Source organism: Callithrix jacchus, chromosome 7, assembly GCF_049354715.1.
Source record: "Callithrix jacchus isolate 240 chromosome 7, calJac240_pri, whole genome shotgun sequence".
Taxonomy (NCBI): domain Eukaryota; kingdom Metazoa; phylum Chordata; class Mammalia; order Primates; family Cebidae; genus Callithrix; species Callithrix jacchus.
Genome location: NC_133508.1, coordinates 37,337,286 through 37,362,484, shown reverse-complemented (window position 1 = coordinate 37,362,484; position 25,199 = coordinate 37,337,286). Strand labels below are relative to the sequence as shown.

At 41.5% G+C, this 25,199-nt stretch overlaps 1 long non-coding RNA gene and 1 pseudogene across 2 annotated transcripts in view; one reads left to right on the top strand and one right to left on the bottom strand.

Moving 5' to 3' along the window:
- The window catches only part of LOC100895136 (ribosome biogenesis protein BMS1 homolog), a 95,927-nt pseudogene extending 84,634 nt beyond the window's left edge, over positions 1-11,293 (bottom strand). Inside the window, exons 1-6 of the transcript XR_013520434.1 lie at positions 8,461-11,293; positions 7,635-7,775; positions 4,924-5,675; positions 4,624-4,735; positions 3,542-3,695; positions 316-397 (exon numbers count right to left, since the gene is read on the bottom strand). The product of XR_013520434.1 is annotated as a ribosome biogenesis protein BMS1 homolog (transcript). The remainder of the gene's footprint in view (positions 1-315; positions 398-3,541; positions 3,696-4,623; positions 4,736-4,923; positions 5,676-7,634; positions 7,776-8,460) is intronic.
- Positions 11,294-11,362: 69 nt separating this feature from the next.
- On the top strand, positions 11,363-22,722 carry LOC108589002 (uncharacterized). The gene is made up of 3 exons (XR_004745627.3): positions 11,363-11,438; positions 13,495-13,615; positions 22,316-22,722. It is a non-coding gene; the product is annotated as an uncharacterized LOC108589002 (long non-coding RNA).
- Positions 22,723-25,199: the final 2,477 nt, after the last annotated feature.

Below are 25,199 nucleotides of genomic sequence, written 5' to 3'. Positions count from 1 at the left end.
AAAAGAAAAATATAAATGTTATTTGTGTTTATTTTTCACATCACACAAAATCTATTTTTAGCAAACACACGATAAAACTTATGAAAAGTTTCTCACTTTTCTTTCAAGTCCATAGGTAATCAGTTAGCCAACAGGAGAAAATAAGGTCATCATAAAAGGAAAAACCAGAATACTACCTGGTTCATTACTCCTGTCTGAATTCCCAAAAGCATTTCACAAATGACTATTATTTTCAACTTGACTATTGTCTAAGATACAGAAGAAAATAAAGTGTAGAGAAACCAGTTCTCCTCAAGAAAGCAGCTCTTTACTTACCATCTTCTGCTAAGACCTTGGCTGCATCTTTATCGTCCTCCCACTTTCCAGTCATGAAGCAATCTCTAATACTGTTCATGACCTTATGCAGAAAAGTCAGCACTTAGGTGAGGCATTCCAATCACTCAGCAAAACAATATAAGAAATGGTAATAGGCGACAACTTGCCTTGAAATATTTTCCACGTTCATGGATAGTCTCATTGCAAATGAGCCTAGGAAATAACTTTACCTTTGATGGAGACAGTTTAACCACAGAGATAAAACACATTAAGCAGCAGATAGGGAAAGTATTAAATACTGCTAGCCTACTGACCTCATAAGTAAACAAACAGATAATTACTAATTCAACTAATTTTCAATTTTATTGTTTCTAAGGGGATGCAATGAGACAGTTTACATACTGGTCTTGCTACCCGTTAATCTAAACATGTCTGTTTGAAAATTTAATTCCTATACAATGGGAGAAGTTATATGCAAATTATATATCTGATAATGGACTTATATCCAGAATATATAAACAATGCATACAACTAAGTAATCCAATTTTTGAAATGGGCAAACAATATGAAGTTATTTCCCAAAGAATATATATAAATAGCCGATAAGCATATGAAAAGATGTTCATCATTATCTATCAGGGAAATGCAAGTCAATACTATAATGAGATACTACTTCGCCCCCTCTAGGATGGCTATAATAAAAAAGACAGATAATAACAAGTGTGGTGAAGAAGTGGTGAAATTGGAACCCACATATAGTGCCAGTGGGTAAGAAAAATGGCACAGTCACTTTTGAAAAAAGAAATGAGAGAGTATATTAGGGAAAAAAAATCTCTGTTTTCAGTAATCATATTATTCTGACACTGTTGTGTGTGTAATAATAAGATAAAACAAATGAGTAATTATGAGATTCTCTAATTTCATCATCTTCTGATTCAACCAGGGAATAATTGTCTAGTAGAAGAATGAATAAGATGTAGTCCTGAGTTTGAACTGGAAATATCTACATGAACTCACCTGCTTCAGGTCACTGAGAAGCCCTAGAAGTAATGACCAACTCATGGCAGTAAGCATTCCTATGCCTAGGCTGTCATGTTGAAATACCATTTTCTACTAAAAGACATCAGAACTTTTTATGGGTGATTCCAACTGCTCTCTCACATGAGAGAGCAAGAATTGGTTAAGGATGACTACGATCATCACATAAGGACTCAGGAGCTGGCATGCAGAGACTTCCACAGGCCACAGATGGGATAAAGAGGAGCTTTAATAAGGATAACAAGTGCACCAGCACAAGACACATCAACTACATTTATATCCATGACATCACAATAATATTTACAAACAAGTATCCTTTGGAGAATCACTCCAAAAACAGATTAAAAAATCAAGCATTTACCCTATATATTTGGAAGTGGATAATCAAATAGTAGAAGAGGAAACCTTTCTTTTTAAAGAAGTATTACAGCTCATAAGTAAAGAGAAATAATGAATAGAACATCACCACTCTATGTTCTTAAGAAATTAATGGTTCTAGGCATTGAGCATCAACAACCGATAACATTTAACATCATTAAAAACACACAACTGGTCTTTATGCACCTCCTAATTAGAAAACACCACGACCTGAAAAGCAGTTTTGCTGAAAAATAAAAATCAAATTTAAATCCTATCCAACTGCTAGATGTGTTGTCCATCGGGTAACTAGAACCACATGGCTATTTAAAATAGTCTTAACCAAGATTAAATAAAATTTAAAATTTAGTTCTCCAGTCTCACTAGCAGCTCAGTAGCCACAACCCCCAACTCAGATACACATTCTGCTCAACACAGAAGTTCTATCAGTTTTACCCCCTACCCATTCACAGGAAATATAGGAGGGCCTGAGAAACTGCAGAGGGATGCAAAGAAATCCACAAAATCCAGAATACAAGACCAAAGACTTGGTTTCTTAAATAAAATGTAACCAAAAAAAGAAATGAAAAGGAAGATTGTTGACTATAAATTTAAAAGATAGACTGAAAAAGTCATGAAAATTAGGTAAAGATAAACTATGATGCTTATGGAAGCATGGAGGAGGAAACCAGGAAGAAAAGGAGAGGCACCATAAGAGGCTGGACCACACCTCCTTCTACAGGGAGAAAGGGGACCCTGGTTGGTGTTTCAATCAATCAGCAAAGCTTGATTTCGAAGCCTGAGTGCTGAATACAGGGGTATTCACCTTCTGGCAAGCCATTAAGTTAAACAATTGTTTTTATGTGGTTTTCTATAGATGTATTAAATTTCACCATCAAAAATGGTTCAATAAAATCTCATAAAGTACATTATTACCTGGTAAATTATAATAGACAAGATGAGAGCAACTGGGCCTCTGTGAGAAGTGTCATCTAAGCCAAACTGAATTTACAGAAAAAAAGGTAGCCTTTGGAAGATCAGAACATTCCAAAAAAGAATATAAAGAAAGGGACTGGTGCGATGGCTCTCTCCTGTAATCCTAGCACTTTGGGAGGCCAAGACAGAAAGATCACTTGAGCCCAGAATTTGAGACTCTAGCTCAACATGGTGAAACACTGTCTCTACAAAAAATGCAAAAATTATCCAGGCCTGGCGGCTCATGCCTGCAATCCCAGCTATTCCAGAGGCTGAGATGGGAAGATCTCTTGAGCCCAGGAGGTCGAGGCTGCATTGGACCATACACTCATGCCACTACACTTCATCCAGGACTGCAGACCAAGACTTTGTCTCCAAAAAAAAAAAAAAAGAGACAGAGAAAGAAAAGATCTAAGAGTAAGAGGAGGGCAAGCTGTGGCAAGTTTCAGTGTGACTACAAAGTGGTGAGCTACAGGAAGAACATTTATAGGTATCACAGATTTCTGTATGCTTACAAATAGCAGAAACTATAAATGTTAACTCAAGGATGCTACATATATCCTAGTGATGAGATGCAAAACACATCAGATGTATAAAAACTTATGTGTGATGCTTCAAAATAAAGATTTGCAATACTGTCCACATTGGAAACTGATCTGTCCTCTGTGGGCTGTGCACATGGTCTAACTAAACTCAGAACCTGTTATTGCTTAAAATGGATAAAGTACCCACTACAATATCTAAATGACCTGTCATCCTATAGAAATAAGAAGCCAATAACAGGTAAGCAATATTGACATCAGAAAATCTTATTCCAGAACAATTCTCTAAAAAATCAAATGTACCACCCCCTTACCACCTCTAAATCCCAGTCATGGGGTGCTTCCACAGGAAACTGGAGCAGTCCAAAGAGTCAGCCTTGTGCTTACACCCTCTGTCATGCTGGTTGACACAAAATAACCCTCCAAGCTCTTCTCGGGTATGATCTTCTTCTTCATTATCTTCTGTCACTAAAGAGAAGACCATGGCAGAAGAGTGAGAACAAAAACTACAGCCCTAGAGGACTCATCGTTTTTAACTAGTTAGGCCATGAGTCTTTGAACTCAGGAACTGAGGGTCTCTGTAGTGAGTATGACAATGGCCACATATGAGTCAGGCACTGAGAGGCAGTTCAGCCACAAGTGAAGAGAGGCCAGGAAGCTATTGCTCTACATGTGTGGGGGCTCCTGCGCTCCTGCATGACAGCAGCTAAGTGGTCGAGGAGGACTGAGAATATTAGGGGTTGAGGAATGGAAGGGACATTTAAAAGCAGAGCTGTAGATCACTAAAGAGGAGCTCTAAAAAATTTTGAGCCTCTTATCACTGAGAGGCTGAATGAAAATCAGCACACAACAACCCTCCCATTTCAGTGTGCTGGGCCCAAATGTCTCACCATGTGTCCTTGATCTCATCGTGCAGTAACCAGGCACAATATGAAGGTCACCACTATAGATTTATTTTTATATTAATTCTACCACAAAGAATATACAGTTAAGTTTAATCAGAGGACAAGGGCAAAAGGGAGAACAAAATGTATGATACGGGTTTCTCACTTTCAGAAAGGAACAAATAAATATTTGTATGGGCAGAAATATTTTTCTGGCACTAAATTCTACAAAAAATTTCTCATGAAGGACTTTTAAAAAGAGGACATCACATGATGCAATAGACAGTATTTGCATCAAGTTTTACAGCAAACCCCTAAGTGTACTTCACAAGACCAATGTGTGGTTCTTGTAAGCTGATGATTAAAGACATCTGTCAAATAGGAAATGTGATGGCCAGCAATTATGGAGGTCAACAATACCAGGCCAATCCTCCAACCAATTCCCTCATTTCCTTTTCAGAAAATAGTTAGAGAAACTGAAATGTTTCCAGCTCTGAACCAGAATTATTTACCTATCCCATAAATAAGCTTTCAGAGGTTTGGAGCTGCTTGCTGCTGCTGCCTCAGAAAGGCCTCAACTGCCTTTTTGGAAAGGTCTTCCTTCCACTTAAGGGCACCTGAAACAACCAACGTCAATATCCAGTGAGGCTTGTTTACGTGTCTCCCCTCCCTCAAGACCATCCATAATGCAGCATCTCAACAGTTAACAAAATCTTAAAATCAAAAGACCCCCAAATGTAGACATTCCTTTGGGTACTATTTCGAGAGTCAAGTTCATAGTAGCAACCAACTAAATTTAAGCTTACCTGAGGTTTCTGGGGATCATTCTTTTCTTCCTTGCAATCTTCTTCCTCTTTGAGTAAATCTTCTATTCACTGGTCTCATCAATTAAGTTCCTTGACCCCAGTTTCTGACCACTGCCCACCTGAGAAGGCTTTGAAAACTTTTTCCTAAGAGCTTCTTGATTTTCTGACTCCTCTTCCTCTGCACTGAGTGAGGAGCTTTCTTCAGATTCATCTTCAGACGCAAACACCTCTTCAGCTGTGCAATGACCAGAATCAGAAGTGGTGAGGACTGCTTTCTTCATCAGCAAAGACTTCTCCAGATTCACACGGTCACTCTGGTGATTAGATGGTGACAGCTCTGCTTTACTACCTTCTCCAACAGCCTTTGATCCTGAAATGCCCCTCTCTCCTGCAGAGCAGTCCTCTTCTTTACTGCTTTCATCAGCTTCCTCCACTCCCCCTTCTTCTGCTGAGCTCCTCTCAAGGTCATCATCAGCACTGCAAGTGCTGGCAAATCTACCTCACTGTCTTCTTCCAACTCCTCAAGTTTCCATCGTTTGATGCTCTTAGCAGTCATACACTCATCAGTCACCTCAGCATTTTCCTCCTCTTCTACTTCCTCATTACTAGAGCCATTTTCCAACCCATCATCTTCAGACATTTCATCATCATCTTCATCGTCACTATCTCTAGATCCATCTTCATCACCAAAAATGGCTTTCTGATGCATCCAACCAGTTTTCAAGTCCATTTGTTTTTCCTCCTTTGGCATCAACAGCCTATATTATTACCAAGGAAATGCAAAATAATTCAATTTGTACATTAATCAGTTAATCTAGAAATGGCAATATAGTCAATGAAAATACAAAGAAATAGAAAATGTCAAAGATGATATAACATAAGAAAAAAATGATCTGAGAAACACTGTAAGAGTTAATAAGCAAACTAAAGTGTGGTTCCCTAATACCACACTTCAAAAAAACTTACAGAGAGAATAAAGGAATAACCCTCTTTTGAAAAAAAAAAATCTAATTTTAGAAAAAAATTGCTGAAAAGGGAAGTTAATATTTTATAGATCTTTTGGAAAGCTGATTTATTTCTAAGCTAAAAACACATGATCCTTAAGAGAAATGGCTGAGTCTGGGCCCAAAGCAGAAAGAGGGCAAAATGAGCCTGGATCCTCTTTTTCTGTCAGAATGTAAGGAACACTCAAAGACTAACAGAGACAGTTGACAGGACATAGGAGACAGGATGAAGGTTCCCACTGCCAAATCTGGGACAGCACAGTCATCAGAAAGAATGATAGTGATGGAGAATAACACATGGAATAAAATGCAAGTGCATTAGTCAGCAGTGATACTGAAATAAAGGGGAGAAGTGAAACCTGTTTGTTAAAAATGCCAGCTAACAAATGTAGGAGGAGTGACAGAGGAAGAAAATCCATTTTAAGTCACCAGTGCCACAACTGACAGAGAAGAATCATCAGGAGGCTAAAATCATAGAATGAAAGAAAACTGTATGAAGCTGTTTAACGTAGCATGATATATAAAATTATGAAAACACAAATTAGAAAAAATTAAAATCATACTATAACAGATGGATAAGTTAGAATACAGCAATAATAGGCCAGGCACAGTGGCTAACATCTGTAATCCCAGGACTTTGGGAGGCCAAGGCAGGAGGACAGCTTGAGCTCAGGAGTTCTAGACCAACCTGGGCAACATAGTGAGACCTCTTCTCTAGAAAACAATAAAAAAAATTAGCTGGGAGTGGTTGAAAGGACACAGGAGATAGGTTGAGGGCTCCCATGCTCCTGTAGTCCCAACTACTTGGGGGACTGAAGCGGCAGGATCACTTGGGCCTGGGAGTTCAAGGTTGCAGTGAGCCAAGATCATGCTACTGCACTGCAGCCTGGGAAACAACGTGAGACCTCATCTCAAAAACAAACAAACAAACAAAAAGAATACACCAATAATAACAAAATGATGACTACGTAAAGACTGTATAGAAAACGGAAATGCTCAGAATATAGAAATAAAACTACATGTTTTAACTGTAACTATATTAGAAGGCAGTATTCTTATAGACAAGGATGACTAGAAGGATACGCAAAAATGAAAATAGCTAATAACGCTCATTATGAAAGAGTGATTTTTTGGTGAACACTTCGTTTCTGTCAGGCATTGCACTAGGTAGTTTATGCACATTGCAACAAGTTTTCAGATAAATATTACTGGGAGTCATAAATCAATACAACAAAACCAATGTTTTACAAACATCCACTATGTATAAAGGCAACCTAGACTGAAAAATAATTTACATAAGCCACACATGAGTGGAAACCTACCCACGGGAGATAATACAACATAATCTAAACAAAACTTTCAGAGATAAGGCACATGGCTTCTGGGCAGCCACAAACTCCCTGACTCTGCTCTAGTGTTTTGGCCACCAAAAGAAAGCCCAGTGGCCTCAGGTCTCTTAAAAACAAAAAGCAACCTATGGAAGATGGTGTGGCATTTGAGGAATATTTAGGGTCTGTTGAAAAATGCATCCTGTATTTTATAACAAGAAAATACTCCCTTGTAATATTAGGTATGTGAAGAGCCCTCAGAGACACATGCACACACAAAGAAAAACAACCTGGAATTAATCCCACCAAAACGTGTTCTGATGGCAGAACTCCGCATCGTCTGTAATATATCCTTTTGTTAGAAATAGAAAAAAAGCAGACTTACCCTTGATTATCTTATATCCTCTGACCCAAGTGCCTTGGAATCAGAAAACAGCATCACTCGACTTGAAGCCATCTTGGCATCAATGGTGGAATGGGTGGAGATGAGACTCTGGACCAGCTCATGGGTGGACCCCACCTCATCCTGTCAAGACCACCAAGAAAGGGGATGTGAGAAAAGTATAAAGATCCTGGAGAGACACTGGTTTCACTCAGTTTCTCAAAATTACCTTTGACACATTTCCTGAGAACCTTTCTTAATGTCTCAAAAAGCAGACAAGAAAATCTTTACAACAAAGCCTGAAATGAATCCCCATCTCCATTAAACTTTTCCAAAGTTCAGGGAGTATAAAAACCTAAACACCTATCTAGAAAAACCTCAGTTCCAATGCTACAACAGCAATGCTAGCTTTTCTAACATTTTAAAATAACCCTGATTTCAACCCAATACAATTCATCTTCAGAACTAAGAAATAAATATTTGAAACCAACTTTAAAATACAGAGGAGACCACTGTGAATGAGAAAAAGGCCAATGAGAGTTGTAAAGCACATTGATTTTGTAGAAACGAGGATGGGCCGTGCAGGTGCCACACTGTCAGCAGTGCCCGCGCTGGGGCCATGGATGAAGGAGGCATGGAGGACAGAACTCTTCTTGGTATAATGAAAAAAAAGTTTTCTATTTATTCTATATTTACAATATGCATTTGGACCTTTATTATAAGTACAAGAGAAAAGTCTTCAACAAATAAAAGCTGAGTACATTACTTTTGTGATTACAAAATAGATTCGGAAAGAAGAATGAGAGTTCAGAACAATGACTTGTCTCACCAAAGCCTGAAAACCGTGGCTGCCACCAAGGTCAACACAGACAGCATCTTTGTCATACAGCACACCCCCAACTCCAGAAAGAGGCACATAAACCAGCTGCTCCTTCTCATTTAAACAGTGCTTCTTCTGTTGTTCAGGAAGAGCACAAGGGTCTGGGAGGAAACTGATGTCACTCACGGTGAAATCTCCTATGCCTAGAAGACAGGACCCTTTTAAAAAGCCAGCTTCAGCTGACAAGAAGTCAGTAAGTACCCACTGTTCACTGTGGGGGTAAAAATGATCCATAGTCTGAGGGCTTAAACCATGACACTAAAGAAGGGCATTGTGCCACACTGGAATAGTGCCCCTCTCACTACAAGACAAGAGGTCAGAGAGGAGCGGATTCGATAACACCATTGCAGGCCTACACATAGCTGGGTTTAAAACCTCCAGCAAGGCCATCTTCCCTTGTTTGGTCATTTTTCAGTTTTCCTGAGAAATGAAGCAATCTTGAGAATCCTATGTGTAATTCTAGCATGTTCTAACAACAAGACAATACCTGGCATGTGAATCTGGCTTTTATTTTTCAAATGTGCTACTCTTAAATAACCATAAAGTGACACCTTCCGGTCACATTTGATGTTTGTTTGGATATCCTCTGGGTTTCTCAAATCTTCCATCCTAGAAAAATAAACTCAGCCATACAGCAGAAATGAATGCCAGAACTTCCTATCCCTCCTTTCATGTGTCAGTGACTCATCACACTCTTGTCCACTAAGCACGTTGTTTAGAAAACTAGAAAAATGCAGAAATAAGGAAGCAGTGTTCACCATCTACCAGAGGAAAAGGGACAGACACACAACTGTGTCTCTAGGCTGAAAGTGACATTATTCCATAAGAAACCAGACAGGGAGATGATGTCCACCTGGGGTTAGGAAAGAGTGAAGAACATATTCAGAAAATCCCTTTCTGGAAGAGGGTGAGCCTGTACTCTGGGATTTTTACTGTGATGCGGATTCTGGCAGGTGGAAAAAGGGTATTCCAGGCTGAGAAAACCACACGAAGAAGAGCACAGAGGAAGGAAACTGAAGGCACACACGAAAAACTCAAGCACCTGGGCACAAGGCAGCATCACTAAAAACTGAGGCTGAACGTAGAATGGGGCCATATCCTGTAGCCTTAAAGGCTTCTGAATCCACCCATTTTCCTAAACATTTTATAATTAATTTACTCCCAAAGGCACAGCATCTTGGAGCAATAAGTAGACATTTTCCATCAACTACACTTCTACCCCCACTATTCAAATAGGCACAAAGTAAATCCTATCACTGTTCTTTTCTTTTTCTAGCCTTTTTAACATTGAAATATATGGCCCAGAAAGAAAAAGTTTACAATCACTTTTTACCTGACTGCTAAAATATAAAGGTGAGAAGTTTGCCATGTGAGAGGTCTAAACTTCATAACTGTAATAAAACGGCCCAGATTGTGGATTTCTTGTTTTGATATTCTCCATGCACCATTCCAGAAAGGTAGAACAGCTTTGCACCCCAAATATTAAAGGAAAATTAAAACTTAAATTTCAATTAAATTCTCATTAATACTGCTGCAAAATAAAAACTCTAAATAAGAAGCAATTGTAAGAAGGGAGACTTCCAGCAAACAACTGTCCTGAGGCTTTCAGAGCCTTGCTGGCTTCTTTCAGGACTTATAAGAACCCCACAGAGGCAGACTGCTCTGCATCCAAGCAGAAGTGTTTAAGAATGGTGAGGAGAAGGAGTGAGGCCTCTGAACACAGAAACGGTTCTGTGGCCAATGAACCAGAGCAGTATGCAAAGGAAGGGGCAGTGCCTGGTCCTATAACTGTGAGAAACTCCTGATAGACTCTATTTAAAGTCCTGATCCCAAAACAGACAAACACTGCCTGGTGCAGCAGGTACAAGAGACCAGTGAGATACACCAAGAGGCTCAGAATAAGCAGTCTCTTGAGGGAAATCTTCCAGAGACTGTGAACACACACACACACACACACACACACAAAGGAAATTCGGGAGGTGAATGCCATAGAGACGTTTACTGATGTCTCTTCAGTCTTTTTTTTTTAGATGGAATCTCCAGCTAACTGCAACCTATGCCTCCCGGGTTCAAGAGATTTTACTGCCTCCGCCTTCGAAGCAGCTGGGACTACAGTTAGACGCCACCATGCCCAGCTAATTTTTTTGCATTTTTAGTGGAGATGGGTTTCACCAAGTTGGCCAGGATGGTCTCAATCTCTTGACCTCGCGATCCGCACACCCCGGTTTTTCACTGGGATTACTGGCGTAAGCCACCCCGCCGGGCCCATTAAGTCTTTATATATCAACAGAAATTCAAGGAACGCTGGTCGGAAGTTAGGAGAGCTGGGCACTAGGAGCGCTTTGAAACTGAACAGCTGTGTGATTTCAGAGATTATGTTTCTTCTCTACTATATTTTAGTTCCGAACTTGTAATATTTTTCTCTCCATGTCTTTCTTCTTGGTGGGAAAAGCACAATTTGGGGTCAACAGATCCGGCTCAGGTCTAAGTCGCCTGCCAGGACTTTATCTCCAGGAAACGATGTCTCTCTGCTACCTTCCCTCACCGTCCGGTCACTCTTCGAACCACCCCGGCACACTTCCCACAGATGCGAAATAAGCCGATGCTCCGGAGCAAAGATGACCCGGAGGACCGGGGATCGACCTTTTGACCCGCACGACTGGAGAGCCTCCCAGTGCCCAAGACCCAGGAACCTTACTACCCCCTACCACAGCCAGGCACTGAGTCGGATCACAATCGCAACTCTTCAAGTCCGCATGGAAACCACCGGAAACGGAAATTCACAGTCGCGCTGACTCGCCGGAGGGAAACAAGAAGGCAGTAAAAAGCAACCGGCCGGGGTACGATTTTCAGTGGAGAGCCGGAAGAACGAGTCGTGAACAGCTGAGTGTACGCACAGGCACCGTCCACACAGTGCAGTCCGAAAGGTCCGCGTCCCTTCTCATTCCGCCCCTCCCGCCCTTGGAATCCGCGGCCTCAACTCCCGCGGTGGGACTCCCCAGCAGCGTGCACCGCGCTCGCCGGAGTCCTCCCGGAAGGCCAGGGCGGCTGTGTCATCTTTAAAGAGGAGGAAGTGGACTCCCAATCGAGCAATAGTCCATTCCTCCCAGGCACGGTGACCCCGGGGCGGCCAGGACCAAATGTGTCTCCTTCCGGCTTTTGTAACACACACACTCCACAGTGCACACACTTCAGACACACACCACGCACTACATACACACAGTACACAGAGCAAACATTTCCCACAGACACACACCACGCAATTCAGACACTTTAAAAACACACTCCAAAGTGAAAACACCTGACACACATCACACACCACACACTACATGTGCACACAGCTTTCACAGACACTCCACTCACCACACACTCCACACACACACTACACAGTGCACACAGCACACAGACCCACAACTCACCACACACACACTCCACTGTTTACACCACTCAAAAAGACACACACCAGTCACCAAACACACTGCAGAGTGCACACACCTCTCAAAGGCACACACCACACAACACACACACTCCTCAGTGCACCCACCTCTCAAAGACACACACCACTCACCACACACGCACTTCACAGTGCACACACTTCACACAGACACACCACTCACACACTCCACAGTTCACACACCTCACAGGAACCCACCATGAACCACACACACACTCCACAGTGCACATACCTCACACAGGCTAACAACTCACCACAAACACAAACTCCACAGTGCACACACCACACAGACACACACCATGTACCACATACACTCTACTCACACAGCAGTGCACACACCCCACACAGACACCACTCAGCACACACACTTCACAGCCACACTTCACAATACTCACCCCTCACACAGACACTCCACAGTGCACACACCACACACCACACACACTCCATAGTGCACACACCTCACACAGACACACACCACTCACCACACACACACTGCACAGTGCACACACCTTATACAGACACACTAAACACACGCACACACTCAGTGCACACACCTCTCAAAGACACACACCACTCACCACAAGCACTCTCCAAGTTCACACACCTCACAGACACCATTCAACACACACTGCACAGTGCGCACATCTTATACAGACACAAACCACTAAACACGTGGACACACTCCACAATGCACACACCTCTCAAAGACACACCACTCACCACAAACATGCTCCAAGTGCACACACTTCACACACACACCACTCACCACACACTCTGCAGTGCACATGCCTCACATAGAAAAACACCACTCGCCACAACCACACTTTCCACATTGCATACATCTCACCCAGAAAGACAACACACAAAACACACACACAATGTACAGTGCAGAAACCTCACTCAGACACACACCACTCACCACACACACTCCCCATGCACACACCTCACACAGATAAACGCCACTCACCACAGACACATACCACAGTCCACACACCTCACACAGACACACACTACTCACCACACACACACTTCACAGTGCACACACCTCACACACACACGCCACACATGACACACCTTCACACGCACTCCACAATACACAGCCCTAACTCAGACACATGCCACTCACAACACACGTTCCACACACTCCACAGTCCTCAAAACACACAGACTAACACCACTGACCACACACACACACACACTCCACAGTGCTCACACGTCTCATCACACACCATGGAAGACACACACTACACAGTGCACACCCCTCACATCGACACACAACACTCACTACACGCACACTGCACAGTGCACACACCTCTAAAAGACACACACCATTCACCACACACTTTACAGTGCACAAACCTCACACAGACACACACCACTCACCACACACACACTTTACAGTCTACACACCTCATATAGACATACACCACTCACCACACACACACTCCGCATTTTTCTTCCAGACCAATTTATGTTTCTAAAAAATGTAAAAACTTAAACAAAATTCTGTGTTGATTCATGTTTTATAGGCAGCTGTGTTAATGTTGAAACAAGACTACAAAGGAGAAACGATGTTGAAGTCAGCACTGGCTTTAGCTATCAAAGTGCTAAATAAGATCATGGATGTTAGTTAACTGTCTGCTGAGAAAGGTAATTCATATTCTCTCCTTCAATTCACTCCATTAGACCGAGTGAGTTAGGTTTCAATGTGTTATCCTAGTTCATTGAAACAGCTGCCCTATGAATTAGGTAGTGTTATTCCTGTGTTCTTTTTTATTTTATTTTATTAAAAAAATTATTTTTAATGGATTTTAGGTTTTGGGGTACATGTGCAGAACATGCAAGACAGTTGCATAGGTACACACATGGCAGTATGTTTTGCTGCATTCCTCCCCTTCACCCATATTTGGCATTTCTCCCCAGGCTATCCCTCCCCAGCTCCCCACCCCCGCTGTACCTCCCCTATTCCCCTCAGTAGACCCCAGTGTTTAGTACTCCCTTCCCTGTGTCCACGTGTTCTCATTTTTCATCACCCACCTATGAGTGAGAATATGCGGTATTTCATTTTCTGTTCTTGTGTCAGTTTAGTGAGAATGATGTTCTCCAGATTCATCCATGTCCCTACAAACGACACAAACTCATCATTTCTGATTGCTGCATAATATTCCATGGTGTATATGTGCCACATTTTCCCAATCCAGTCTATCATCGATGGACATTTGGGTCGGTTCCAGGTCTTTGCTATTGTAAACAGTGCTGCAATGAGCATTCGTGTGCATGTGTCCTTATAGTAGAACGATTTATAGTCCTTTGGATATATACCCAGTAATGGGATTGCTGGGTCAAATGGAATTTCTATTTCTAAGGCCTTGAGGAATCGCCACATTGTTTTCCACAATGGTTAAACTAATTTACACTCCCACCAACAGTGTAAAAGTGTTCCTATTTCTCCACATCCTCTCCAGCATCTGTTGTCTCCAGATTTTTTAATGATCGCCATTCTAACTGGTGTGAGATGGTATCTCAATGTGGTTTTGATTTGCATCTCTCTAATGACCAGTGATGATGAGCATTTTTTCATATGTTTGTTGGCCTCATGTATGTCTTCTTTTGTAAAGTGTCTGTTCATATCCTTTGCCCATTTTTGAATGAGTTTGTTTGTTTTTTTCCTGTAAATCTGTGAGTGCTTTGTAAATTCTGGATATAAGCCCTTTGTCAGATGGGTAAACTGCAAAAATGTTTTCCCATTCTGTTGGTTGCCGATTCACTCTAGTGACTGTTTCTTTTGCCGTGCAGAAGCTGTGGAGTTTGATTAGGTCCCATTTGTCTATTTTGGCTTTTGTTGCCAATGCTTTTGGTGTTTTGGTCATGAAATTCTTGCCTACTTCTATGTCCTGAATGGTTTTGCCTAGATTTTCTCCTAGGGTTTTTATGGTGCCTGGTCTTATGTTTAAGTCTTTAATCCATCTGGAGTTAATTTTAGTGTAAGGTGTCAGGAAGGGGTCCAGTTTCTGCTTTCTGCACATGGCTAGCCAGTTTTCCCAACACCATTTACTAAACAAGAAATCCTTTCCACATTGCTTGTTTTGGTCAGGTTTATCAAAGATTGTATTGTTGTAGATATGTTGTGTTGCCTCCAATGCCTCTGTTCTGTTCCATTGGTCTATATCTCTGTTTTGGTACCAGTACCATGCTGTTTTGATTACTGTAGCCTTGTAGTATAGTTTAAAATCCAGTAGTGTGATGCCTCCTGCTGTGTTCTTTTTGTTTAGAATTGACTTGGCTATGCGGGCTCTCTTTTGGTTCCATATGAAATCCATGGTGGTTTTTTCCAGTTCTGTGAAGAAAGTCAATGGTAGCTTGATGGGGATAGCATTGATTCTGTAAATTACTTTGGGCAGTATAGCCATTTTCATGATGTTAATTCTTCCTAACAATGAACATGAAATGTTTCTTCATCTGTTTGTGTCCTCTCTTATTTCATTGAGCAGTGGTTTGTAGTTTTCCTTGAAGAGGTCCCTTACGTTCCTTGTGAGCTGTATTCCTTGGTATTTTATTCTTTTTGTAGCAATTGTGAATGGCAGTTCGTTCTTGATTTGGCTTTCTTTAAGTCTGTTATTGGTTTATAGGAATGCTTGTGATTTTTGCACATTGATTTTATATCCTGAGACTTTGCTGAAGTTGCTTATCAGTTTCAGGAGTTTTTGAGCTGAGGCGATGGGGTCTTCTAGGTATACTATCATGTCGTCTGCAAATAGAGACAATTTGGCTTCCACCTTTCCTATTTGAATACCCTTTATTTCTTTTTCTTGCCTGATTGCTCTGGCTAGAACTTCCAGTACTATATTAAATAGGAGTGGTGAAAGAGGGCATCCTTGTTTAGTGCCTGATTTCAAAGGGAATGCTTCCAGTTTTTGCCCATTCAGTATAATATTGACTGTTGGTTTGTCATAAATAGCTTTTATTACTTTGAGATACGTTCCATTGATACAGAGTTTATTGAGGGTTTTTAGCATAAAGGGCTGTTGAATTTTGTCGAATGCCTTCTCTGTGTCAATTGAGATAATCATGTGGTTTTTGTTTTTGGTTCTGTTTATGTGGTGAATTATGTTTATAGACTTGCATATCTTGAACCAGCCTTGCATCCCCGGGATGAATCCTACTTGATCATGATGGATAAGTTTTTTAATGTGCTGCTGCAATTGGCTTGCCAGTATTTTATTGAAGATTTTTGAATCTATGTTCATCATGCATATTGGTCTGAAGTTTTCTTTTCTTGTTGGGTCTCTGCCGGGTTTTGGTAACAGGATGATGTTGGTCTCATAAAATAATTTGGGAAGGATTCCCTCTTTTTGGATTGTTTGGAATAGTTTTAGAAGGAATGGTACCAGCTCCTTTTTCTGTGTCTGGTAGAATTCGGCTGTGAACCCATCGGACCTGGGCTTTTTTTGTGTGGTAGGCTCTTAATTGCTGCCTCGACTTCAGACCTTGTTATTGGTCTATTCATAGTTTCAGCTTCCTCCTGGTTTAGGCTTGGAAGAACACAGGTGTCCAGGAATTTATCCATTTCTTCCAGGTTTACTAGTTTATGTGCATAGAGTTGTTTGTAATAGTCTCTGATGATGGTTTGAATTTCTGTGGAACCTGTGGTGATTTTCCCTTGATCATTTTTTATTGCATCTATTTGGTCCTTCTCTCTTTTCTTTTTTATCAGTCTGGCTAGTGGTCTATTTTGTTGATCTTTTCAAAAAACCAGTTCTTGTATTTATTGATTTTTGAAGGGTTTTTCATGTCTCTATCTTTTTTAGTTCTGCTCTGATCTTAGTTATTTCTAGTCTTCTGCTAGGTTTTGAGTTTTTTTAATCTTGCTCCTCTAGCTCTTTCAATTTTGGTGATAGGGTGTCAATTTTGCATCTCTCCACTCTTCTCATATGGGCACTTATTGCTATATATTTTCCTCTAGAGACTGCTTTAAATGTGTTCCAGAGATTCTGGCATGTTTTGTCTTTGTTCTTATTGGTTTCGAAGAACTTCTTTATTTCTGCCTTCATTTCATTGTTTATCCAGTCAACATTCAAGAGCCAGTTGTTCAGTTTCCATGAAGCTGTGCGCTTCTGGGTTATTTTCTGAATTCTGAGTTCTAGCTTGATTGCACTATGGTCTGAGAGAATGTTTCTTATGATTTCAGTTGTTTTGCATTTTCTGAGGAGTGCTTTACTTCCAATTAAGTGGTCAATTTTAGAGTAGATGTGATGTGGTGCTGAGAAGAATGTATATTCTGTGGATTTGGGGTGGAGAGTTCTGTAAATGTGCATCAGGTTTGCTTGCTCCAGGTCTGAGTTCAAGCCCTGGATATCCTTGTTGATTTTCTGTCTGGTTGATCTGTCTAATATTGACAGTGAAGTGTTAAAGTCTCTTACTATTATTGTGTGGGAGTCTAAGTCTTTTTGTAAGTCATTAAGAACTCGCCTTATATATCTGGGTGCTCCTGTATTGGGTCCATATATATTTAGGATTATTAGCTCTTCTTGTTGTATTGATTTTTTTACCATTATGTAATGACCTCCTTTGTCTCTTTTGATCTTTGCTGCTTTAAACTCTATTTTATCAGAGATGAGAATTGCAACTCCACCTTTTTTTTGCTCTCCATTTGCTTGGTAAATCTTCATTTAGCCCTTTATTTTGAGCCTTTCTGTATCCTTGCATGTGAGATGGGTTTCCTGGATACAGCACACTGATGGGTTTTGGTTTTTTATCCAATTTGCCAGTCTGTGTCTTTTGATTAGGGTGTTTTGCCCATTTACATTTAGGGTTAGTATTGTTATGTGTGAATTTGATACTGCCATTTTGATGTTAGCTGGCTGTTTTGCCCATTAGTTGATGTAGATTCTTCATTTTGTTGATGCTTTTTAGCATTTAGTGTGTTTTTGGAATGGCTGGTACTAGTTTTTCTTTTCTATGTGTAGTGCCTTTTTCAGGAGCTCTTGTAAAGCAGGCCTGGTGGTGACAAAATCTCTGAGTACTTGCTTGTTTGCAAAGGATTTTATTTTTCCTTCACTTATGAAGCTCAGTTTGGCTGGATATGAAATTCTGGGTTGAAAGTTCTTTTGTTTAAGGATGTTGAATATTGGCCCCCACTCTCTTCTGGCTTGTAGTGTTTCTGCCAAGAGATCTGCTGTGAGTATGATGGGCTTCCCTTTGTGGGTGCCCCGACCTTACTCTCTGGCTGCCCTTGGTATTTTCTCCTTCATTTCAACCCTGGTGAATCTGACGATTATGTGCCTTGGGGTTGCTCTTCTTGTGGAATATCTTTATGGTGTTCTCTGTATTTCCTGGATTTGAGTGTGTGCCTGCCTTGCTATGTTGGGGAAATTTTCCTGGATAATATCCTGAAGAGTATTTTCCAGCTTGGATTCATTCTCTTTATCACATTCTGGTACACCTATCAAACGTAGGTTAGGTCTCTTCACATAGTCCCACATTTCTTGGAGACTTTGTTCATTTCTTTTTGCGTTTTTTTCTCTAATCTTGGTTTCTCATTGTATTTTATTGAGTTGATCTTCAACTTTTGATATTCTTTCTTCTGCTTTGTCAATTCAGCTGTTGAAACTTGTGCATACTTTGCAAAGTTCTCATGTTGTGTTTTTCAGCTCCTTCAATTCATTCATATTCCTCTCTAAGTTATCCATTCTTGTTATCATTTTCTCAAATCTTTTTTTAAAGTTCTTAGTTTCTTTGCATTGATTTAGAACATGCTCTTTTAGCTCACAGAAGTTTCTTATTACCCACCTTCTGAAGTCTAATTTCATCACAGTCATTCTCTGTTCAGCTTTGTTCCCTTGCTGGTGAGGAGTTTTGGTCTTTTGTAGGAGGCGAGGTGTTCTGGTTTCAGGTCTTTTCCTTTTTTTGTGCTGGTTTCTTTCCATCTTTGTGGTTTTATCCACCTGTCATCTGAGTAGTTGCTGACTTTTCGATTGGGTCTCTGAGTGGATGCCCATATTGTTGATGATGAAGTATTTTTGTTACTTGGTTTTCCTTCTACAGTCTAGCCCCTTTGCTGTATGACTGCTGAGGTTCACTCTAGGCCCTGCTTTTCTGGAGTACACCTGTCACAGCTGTGGAACAGTGAGGGATGCTACCAGTTTCTTCTTTTGCTATCTTTGTCCCAGAATGATGCCCACCAAATGTCAGTCTGATCAGTCCTTTTTGAGGTGACTCTCTGGATATACAGGGGTCAGGGAGCTGCTTGGAGAGATGGTCTGTACTTTATAGGAGCTCCAGTGCTGAGCTGTGAGCTCCGTTATTCATTCAGCGCTTTTAGGCTGCTACGTTTAAGTCTGCTGCAACAGAACTCATAAAACCCCTTTTTATTCTCAGATGATTTGTCTTGTGGAATTAGGGCTTTCTTTATGAATGTCCATTGCACTGTCCTGCCCAGCTAGGAGGCAGTCTAGTCACTATTTGCCTGCTGAGGCTCTGCCTTGCTGGCATGGGGTCTGCCCTGTTGCTGCGGGCTCTGCCCTACCATTGTGGTCTTCGCCCTGCTGCCACAGGCTCCGCCCTGTGGCATAATCTCTCTGTTATGGCGGTTGCCTCACCAATGGCAGGCTGCATCAGCAATGGGAGTGTGCCTCAGTAGGGGCGGATTGCCTCGGTAATGGTGGACGCCTCTCTCCCACCGAGCTGCACCATCCTGGGTTCAGCTGTGCTCGCAGTGAAACTTTCCACCCAGAGTGTTTCAAATCGCCGTTTTGTTTGTCCGGGATCTGTGTGATTTCCTGTTCAGCGACCCACTGCACTGGCTCAAACGCCACTTCCCAGGAATCTCCTGGTCTGGCTCACTGTCCAAGTCCCGTTTAATTAGATGGATATGCTAATCTGCCCTCCCAAATCTCAGACTGCTGGTGTAACAGGGCACCTGGACCAGTGTGTTCTGTGCAGAGTGTTGCGGAGTGCCACTGCGCTGTGGTGTTGGCCATAGTTGCCTCACCAGCCAAAGCAGCTGCGCTGGCTTCCTGTGTCTCTTCTACATGTGGGTATTTCCCCATTCTGTGGGCAAAAAAGATCCATCTGGAAATGCAGCTTTGATTCACCCTCTACGCATTCACTGAGAGCTGCAATCCTGAGTTGTTCTTACTGAGCCATTTTGAATCCTCCCCTATTCCTGTCTTCTAACTGAGGACAATAAAGCTTACTGAGGGTAAGTGAATTGACCAAGGTCAACATTGGTAAATTGTGGACACACTATTCTCAATACTCACAGATAGAGATCCTGCACCATGCTACTTTTAGTTAACAGTTATCAAATCTTCTCATCAGTGATATCTTTGCTTGTGTGTATGTGTGATAAAACATATGCATGTAGTTACATATTTTACATAGGTTTGGTATTCTTTAACAGAGATACAAAATTTACATGGGTTGTGATATCCTCTCCTATTCTTTTGAATTTACTAATCTTATTTTAGGCTTATGTTAGCAATTCCAAATACTTTGTTCAGGATTTCAGGCCAGGTGCAGTGGCTCATGCCTATAATCCCAGCACTCTGGGAAGCTGAGGTTGGCAGATCACCTGAGGTTGGGAGTTTGAGACCAGCCTGACCAATGTGGAGAAACCTGTCTCTACTAAAAGTACAAAAAATTAACTGGGCATGGTAGCATGTGCCTGTAATCCCAGCTACTTGGGAGGCTGAGGCAGGAGAATCACTTGAACCCAGAAGGTGGAGGTTGCAGTGAGCCAAGACAATATCGCAACATTGCACTCCAGCCCAGGCTACAAGAGTGAAACTCGGTTTCAGAAAAAGAATATTTCAACTGGGCATGGTTACTCACTCCTGTAACTCCAACACTTTGGGAGGCCAATGTGGGCAGATCACCTGAGGCCACGAGTTCAAGACCAGCCTAGCCAACATGGTGAAGCCCTGTCTCTACTTCCAAAAGACAAAAATTAGCCTGACTTGGTGGTGCACACCTGTAATCCCAGCTACTCGGGAGGCTGAGGCAGGAGAATCACTTAAACCTGGGAGGCAGAGGCAGAGGCTACAGTGAGTCGAGATTGTGCCACTGCACTCCAGCCTGGGTGACAGAGACTCCATCTCAAAAAAAAAAAAAGAATATTTCTAAATGTTTCTAAGAAATTGTGGTAAATTAACATGTCGCTTTAGATTAGGACAGTTTAGCTCCTGGTGTTCCTTAGAAAATGCCACTCATGGCCAGGCACAGTGGCTCATACCTGTAACCCCCAGAACTTTGAGAGATCAAGGTGGGTGGATTACCTGAAGTCAGGAGTTTGAGACCAGCCTGGCCAACATGGTGAAACCTCATCTCTAGTAAAAATACAAAAAATTAGCGAGGCATGGTGGTGCATACCTGTAATCCCAGCTATTCAGGAGGCTGAGGCAGGAGAATTGCTTGAACCTGGGTGGCAGAAGTTGCAGTGAGCCAAGATTGTGCCACTGCACAACCTTGCGCCTGGTCAACAAGAGCGAAACTCCATCTCAACAAAAAAAAAGGAAGAAAGAAAGAAAGAAAAGGCCATTTACATACAGATTGTCCTCTGTTGTCTTCTTCCATCCAATTTCAAGGGGACACTACTCAATTTCCCTAGTACAAAACAATTCCTTTCCCTTTGGGTATTAGTCTGCTTTTCTTGGCCATTTCATGCCTTTTTTTGTTTTCTTTTTGAGACAGTCTCACTCTGTCACCCAGGCTGGAGTGCAGTGGTGTGATCTCAGTTCACTGCAATCTCTGCCTTTTGGGTTCAAGTAATTTTTCTGCCTCAGCCTCCTGAGTAGCTGGGACTTCAGGTGCCTGCCACCATGCCTGGCTAATTTTTTTGTATTTATAGTAGAGACAGGGTTTCACCATGTTAGCCAGGGTAGTCTCAATCTCCTGACCTCATGATCCACCTGCCTTGGCCTCCCAAATTGCTGGGTGAGCCACTGCACCCAGCCTGTTTTATTTTTAAAGACTTGCAAAGTTTATAAAAAGTAATCTGTTGCTACCAGTTGAAGACTCTGACTGAAATTGAGGTTCCTTCTGATCAGCCCAGCTAATAGCAGGCCAGCAATAGCAATTGGTCAATTATTCTTTTATTAAAGGAGTGACAAAATGGCTGCTAAGAAAGTTGCAATGGGTGAGGTGAAGATATTTAAGTAAAAATTGTAATTGAAACATTACAAGATCAAAGGTATTTTGTTCTCATAGAAGGGAATGATAATAATATTAAGCAGAGTGCAGAACTAAGGTTTAAATGATGTAATGAGCAGAAACTGTGAGTGTCTGTTAAGTTTCTCTGCTAAGTATGCCTGCCTGCCTGCAATACAAATAAACGTATGTGTTTGTTTTTAGTGGAAATTGCAACACTAACAAGAAAGAATGGAAAGATGGTAATCAGAGTTCTCAAACTTAAAGAAGTTAAACAGTTAATCAAAAAACTGAGGAGGAAGAAGCTAAGCCTGAGAAGAAAGAAAAAGAACCAAAAAAAAAAGGATAAATAGACAAAATTAGAGATTTGGTTACTCATTTGGGGCACCTTTTCTGTGTAAAAGCTGTTCTACTCTTCCAAACTAAGAAGGCTTTGACTTTTTTTTAACTGGTGCAGTGGGAAAATAGGACATTACATACTGAATTGGGTCTTTATTGTTTCTGTTCAATTAAATACTTTATTGTAATGATGAGAGTTACTTTCTGTGGACATCTTAATCTTCCACACACATCCCCCTTTTTTGAAATAAAATTTGTAAAATGGAAATGAAGGAATAAATTCTCTGTAGCAGTAATTGTTAAATATACAAAACTGACAGGGCGAGTATCTTCTTTTCGTGATTTATGCACACTGTGGCTTACACTCCTTTCCCAAAAGGGCACATTTGTCAGGCTGGACAGATTATTCATCTCTGTCTCCAGGGATTGCTTTGAGGATGAACACGTGGGCTAAGCAAAGCCAGGATTGATGTGTAGATATGAGGATCTCACAGCTAGGACTGAGGCTGCCCAGCAAGCTGCATGGAAGATGAGGTGTAGGAGAAGTTAAGGCCACAGAGGAAAAGTGAAACCAAGAGATGAGAACAGTTACTGTTGGCTGAAGAGAGCTCAGTTGCTGGGTTTTGTTCAACCTGAGTTCCCTTGGGATTCTGTGGCTTCGTGATAGAAGTGATACAGGGCAGTGCTACTTAACGTGTAGCCATAGTGCTCGAGCATCACCTGCGCAGATTCCGGTGTTTCATCCCAGATCTGCATTAATCTCTCTGAGGGTGGAACCCAGTAATCTCTTTTAACAAGCTCTGCATGTGATTCTTAGGAATGCTAAATAAAGCTTTAAGAAGTTTTTGTTACACATTAGTTTAGAATCACCTAGCAAGCTTTTGCAACTTGTAATGCCATTTCAACTCAAGCTCTGTGGTGGAACCCAGATACTAACATTTTTTTAAACTCTTCAGGTGATTTTCATCAGCCAGGATGAGAACCCACACACTGAGCCATAGTTTACCCTTTTCTCAGCTGGTGTCAATCAGGTATGGTATTCCAGCTTAATTCTTCATTGTAGATTTTCTTAAAGGATGCAGTTTCTGGCTGGGCATAGTGGCTCATGCCTGTAAACCCCACACTTTGGGAGGCCAAGGTGGGCAGATCATGAGGTCAAGAGACTGAGACCATTCTGGCCATAGTGAAACCCTGTCTCTACTAAAAATACAAAATTTAGCCAGGAGTGGTGGCACGCACCTGTGGTCCCAGCTACTCAGGAGGCTGAGGCAGAAGAATTGCTTGAACTCAGGAGGCAGAGGTTGCAGTGAGCAGAGATTGTGCCACTACACTCTGGCCTGGCAACAGAGCAAGACTCTGTCTCAAAAAAAAATGCAGCCTCCTGCAGTTTTCTGTACAGGCTAAGGTATTTCCGAGCCCTATTTGCAGCATTTTTTTGAACTTCTAAATTACTTTTACTCTGTTACAGCTGGTTCTTGTTATTTGCGGTAGTTGTGTTCTAAAAGTCACCACCACAAAAACTAAGTTAGCAAATACTGAACTTTTGCACCTAGGGGACATACTGCATTAGGGTCCTAAAAGCCACTGGTCACATTTTTCTCAATGGATTAGTACATAACCTTTTGTGTGTGTGTGTGTGTTACTACTTGAAGACACCTTATTTAATGCCTGTAATGTATATTATGGATTCATTAACATAGAACTCAGCCAACAGCTCTTTACCTAAATTTTTGTTTTGTATTTTGAGACTGGGTCTTGCTCTGTCACCCAGGCTGTAGTGCAGTGGTGTGATCATAGTTCACTGCAGGCTCAAGTGATCCTCCTGCCTCAATCTCCCAAGGTGCTGACGTCATAGCCCTCTTATACTTAGGAACAATACTAAACAGCATTTTTTTTGGTAAAGACAGTGAGCAGGGAAGGAGTCACTATGTTTCCCATGCTGGTCTCAAACTCCCAGACTCAAGCGATCCTCCTTCCTCAACCTCCCACAGTGCTGACATCACAGCCCTCTTCTGCTTAGAAACCTTAAACAGCACTTCAGTGCTACACCTGGGTGCCATTTTAAATAGTAAAATCACTAAGAAAAATACAAAAATAAATGGCACAAAATAGACTACAAGAACACATTTATAGTGTGAGAGCTAAAACTGCAGTGTCACTTTGTTTGCCCTCAGCTGGGAACATGTGCCTCTGGGTACTCAAAATTTTCACCACTCTGCATGTCAGCAAATGACTAAAAGTACCATACATTTTATGAGAATGCAAATTTTGCAAGTTCACAAGTACAGAATTGGCAAGTAATGAAGATGAATGGCACATCTTCACCCTCCAGTCTTGCTTCACCCAGAGGTGGATGTAATAAGTCCTGTTATCTCTGTTTTCAAAATGTACCCAGAATCCAGCCACTTTCCACTGCAGGAACGCTGCTCTGATTCACCATTCTCTCTCACTTGGACTATTGCAGCAGCCTCCTAAATGGTCTTCCTGCTTCCTCTTCATTTTCTACTGTCAATTCTCCAGCAGCAGCCACAGTGATCCTTTCAAAATGTAAAACTGTGCTACTACTGCACAGTCTTTGCTCAGAACTCTCTAATGGCTTTCCATCTTGCTCAGTAAAAGTAAAATTCTTTGCACTGGTTCATGAGGTACCCCACATTCTGCCCCCATGCTACCTTTTCTGCCATGTGCTTCCTTTCTCACTCATTCCCTGACTGTGCCAAGCCTCCCTGGCATCGCTTGCTAATGCTTC